General features: G+C 38.1%; 1 non-coding gene across 1 annotated transcript; it reads left to right on the forward strand.

Annotated features, from left to right (window-relative positions):
- The first annotated feature begins 3,301 nt into the window (after positions 1-3,301).
- LOC128593211 (small nucleolar RNA SNORA20) lies at positions 3,302-3,424 on the forward strand. Its single transcript, XR_008382286.1, has one exon. It is a non-coding gene; the product is annotated as a small nucleolar RNA SNORA20 (small nucleolar RNA).
- Positions 3,425-4,237: the final 813 nt, after the last annotated feature.

Genomic DNA, 4,237 nt, shown 5'->3' on the forward strand with positions numbered 1-4,237 from the left:
TTTTAAATCTGCCAGCAGAATTAAAGTGACTTTAGGGACAGCTTCTGTTTTTTTTTTTTTGTTGTTGTTGTTGTTTTCCTTTGAATTGGCCGTACTTTCCTGTCTTTTTGCATGCATTGTGATCATTTGGTGAAAACTGAGTATGTGAGTCTAGTAATGTTGTAACTTTAGGAATAAGAGTCTCCCTATTCCCCAGGGTTTGCTATTTCCTGTATTCATTTTTTTTTTTTTTAATTGCGATAGGCTAGCTTCATTCTGAGAATTGGCATGAGCTGTAAACTGAAGGTCTTCTCAGGTCTTTTTTGAGCCTGGGTTTTTCCTTTAGTACGTCTAGTGACCTTCCGATTTCTACCATATATGTGGTTGTTTTTGAATATCCTAGTCTTTAATGTCTGTCTTTCAAAAGGAAAAAAAAAAAGTTGGCCCTTTAAGTCCCCTGGAAGTCACTTCAGCTGGAAGTGAAAGGCTTGCAACAGTGGCTTCCTGCCTCTGTATCTGCACTTCCATCATCAGAGGCAGCAATCATCAATCAGAATCCAGATCCTAAGTTTTTGGAAACAGACTTCTTTCTGTCTATCCTGGCTTCCGAAAATGTGTGTAAGCTGCTGTAGGAAGATATGTATGTCTCCTGCCTGCCACTGAGCTGGGAGGTTGGGGATGAGTAACCACTGCTGAGCTAAGAGCTGAAATTGAGTGAAATTAACTGCAATTTACCATCTAAGCCTTCCCCTGGAAGTTTCAAGCCTTCAATAGATTCCAGAGTACCAAAATAGCCCTGTTAGTGATTCTGCAGTACAGGGGTTGCCTAAGTGAGGACACAGATTGTTGGTGCTTTTTATTCCTCCACTGTACCAGAATCCTCTGGTTTATAAAGCTTTTTATGCAAAGATGGTATTTTTAATGTAATGTATTTTATATATCACAAAATTCATCCCTTTAGATCAGTGGTTCTCAACCTGTGGGTCTCGACCCCTTTGTAACAATGAAAATACATTGCAGCATTAGGAAGGTTGAGAACCACTGCTTTAGATATACAGATTCATACATTTTCACAAATGCATACTGTCACAAGCCACCAAATGTTATTATACAATAATTTCATCATTCAAAAAAATTCTTTCATTTTTTTTGTTACTAAATATTGCCTTAACCCCTGTTTACAAACTGGAAGCAAAATTTACAAAATATATATCTGATAAGGACTTCTACTCAGACTATGTGAAGAACTCTCAAAATGCAATAACAAGCAAAATGCCAACCCAATAAAAAGTGGTAATAGGAATTGAACAATCATTTCTCCAAAAGGATATATGAATGGCAAATAAGCAAATAGGAAGAAGCTCAGTGTCATTTGTCATTAAAGAAATGCAAATTAAAACCATAATGAGATACCACTGCACACCTGTTACAATGGTTAAAATTTAAAAAAGACTGACCAGGTCAAGTGTTGGCTAGGATATGGAGGATGTGGAACTTTCATATAACTTGTAGTAGGACTTTAAAATGCTATAGCTACTATGGAAAATTATTTGGAAGTTTCATAAGTTAAATATTACATTTACTTTTTGATACAGTCATTCTCTTTGCATTATTATCTCTTTCTAGGATAATACTTCTAAGTATTTATCCTAGAAAATAAGAAACTATACGTCCATGCAGTGATCTGCCCATGGTTTGTACATGCAGCAGCTTTATTTGTATGTTGCCTTTTGAGTTTGGCATGTGCAATTGAGGTTCATACAATGATAGTTTTAAAATGAATGTTCTATATTCTTCTCCTGTCAATTTTTTAACATGATGAAAATATATTTTTGACGAGTGTGTGCTCTATGCCAGATTCTGTCCTAAAAAGCTGATGGTGGTAGACAACCCTATGGTTCCTGCTTGCAAGGAGCTTAGAGTCCCTCAGAAATGGCTGGCAGTGTGCAAACGTTATGGGGGATACCAAGCAGTTAGGCCTTGAAGAAAAACTCAAGACCGAGGAATCAACTCTAGTGTAGATATATAAAGCATCCCTGAAAATCAGTCATTTAAAAGTTAGCATGAGGATGTACAAGTAAGAGTTAACTAAGACAGTGGTTTTGACAGGCTTGTCTATGAACTGGTGCTGTTCCCTAATGAAGTTTTTATAGGCCTATGGTGAAACAAGGGCAATGTCAGGGCCATATTGTGAAGTTATTAAATACAAGAAATTCTACTTTATTCTGAAATTGTGGTTCTTCTATTTTTTGGTACTAAAATTTTTCTTTCAATAATAACTATATAAATTTGTGTATGTGTGTTTATCTAAGGGGGGAGATGATAAATGTGGCAAAATGTTAAAAATTGGTACATCTGGGGGCAAGACATGATTGCAAGAGGGACTTTACCTAACAATTGCAATCAGTGTAACCTGGCTTATTGTACCCTCAATGACTCCCCAACAATAAAAAAAAAAAAAAAAAATTGGTACATCTGTATAATGTTGTATATGGGAGTTATTTATACTATTTCTGATAAGTTTTCTGTAAATTTGGTTATTTAAAAATAAGTTAAAGATAAAATGTCTTCTCTTTATTGAGAATCAAAGTATAATAGATGGTAATTATTTTTATTTTAAAACTCAAAAGTAGATAGTATCTTGTGTCTGTTTGAAGTTTCACTGCTATGTGAATTTCCAGTGGTGGCAAATATCATTTCCTTTTGATGTTGTAACCATAATTACAAACTTGGTGGCTTAAAACATACAGATTTATAATCCTAAAACTTTGGAAGTTGGAAGTCCAAAATTGATTCTCACTGGGATAACATCAAGACTAAGCAGGCTCAGTGAAAGAAATCTATCCCTTGCCTTTTCCAGTGATAGAAATCCATCCCTTGTCTTTTCCAGCTTAGAGACCACCCTTCCTACTTAAATTGCAACCCCTTTCTCCATCTTCAAAAACAGCTGAGTAATATCTTCATATCTCCCCCAAACTCTGACTCTCTCTTGCCTCCCCCTTTTACCAATAAGGACCCTTGTAGCAACAGTGGTACCACCCAGATAGTCCAGGATAATCATCTCATCTGAAGCTCAGATGATAAGTGACCTTAATTGCATGAGCAACCATAATTCTACCTCACCATACAATTTAACATACCCAGTGGTTCTAGGGATTAGGACATGGATGCCTTTGGGCAACCGTTATTCTTACAGGGAATGTTAGAAGAACATTCAGACCTCTGGGTGAAGATGTGGAGTGTGGTGTGAAAGACAGGGGAGTGGTGGGAAGAAGCCAGGCAGTGCAGAAGCTTTCAGAGCATGTTTAACATCTGGGGCTTCTTTTCCATTTGTTTACTGCCATAGTCTTACAATGATATGAGCAGTTATACGCATGGGATAAAATAATAGTGGGCCATTGTAAATTGAGATGAAATAACCATTTTCTGCATGGACTAGACAAAGTAAAAAAAAAAATAAATAAACATCCGGGGCTTCACCCAGTGGGAAACCACAGAAGGGTTTTAAGAGGTGGCCACTATATTCAGACCGGTATTTATGGAAGTTTGTCCTGTATTCAATGAACAAAGTAGGCTGGGTATGAATGGCTTGCTAAGTACAGGCTATAAGTTTCTTCGAATCATTCTTGCAAGAACTGGTGGTATTCCAGTCTTGGCTAAGGGCAGTGGGGAAGGACAGAAATAAATTACTCTTCATTAGCATTGGGGGAAGTGAGAATTGGATCTGACTGGAAGAAAAGACAGGCAGGACTTGGGGAGGGCTTGGCACTGGGCTGGGTGGTGAGGGGGAGTGCACCTGACATGGTTCAACCAGAGAGGCAGAGCCAATAGGAAATGTGGTCTTCACATGTGGACTTGTTACGAGAAATTTCCTTCACAGTTGAGCAGTTGGTTAAATATGCCCAAAGACGAAGCAGGCTGGGGCCCTATGGGCCTAAGCTGTGACTGTTGATAGGCAACAGGGTGAAGGGGACAAATGAACTGCAGACTGGGCTGCTGTTTGGAGCCTCCAGGCTCAGAGAAGAACTAAAGTCTCTGTTAAAGTTTTACCACTGATTAATTCAGGCCCAGCTGAAATAGTTTCCTCTTTTGATTAATATAAATTCAACTGATTAAGGACTTTAATTATATCCCCCAAATCCCATCACAGCAGCACCTACCAGTAATGTTTGATTGAATACTTGGGAGAAGGTGAGTGCATGCTACCACTTGGCTGCTGCCTCTTCAATCCTCCAACTGCACTGGATGATCTCCCAAA

The sequence above is a fragment of the Nycticebus coucang genome, chromosome 1, assembly GCF_027406575.1.
Source record: "Nycticebus coucang isolate mNycCou1 chromosome 1, mNycCou1.pri, whole genome shotgun sequence".
In the NCBI taxonomy this organism is placed as follows: domain Eukaryota; kingdom Metazoa; phylum Chordata; class Mammalia; order Primates; family Lorisidae; genus Nycticebus; species Nycticebus coucang.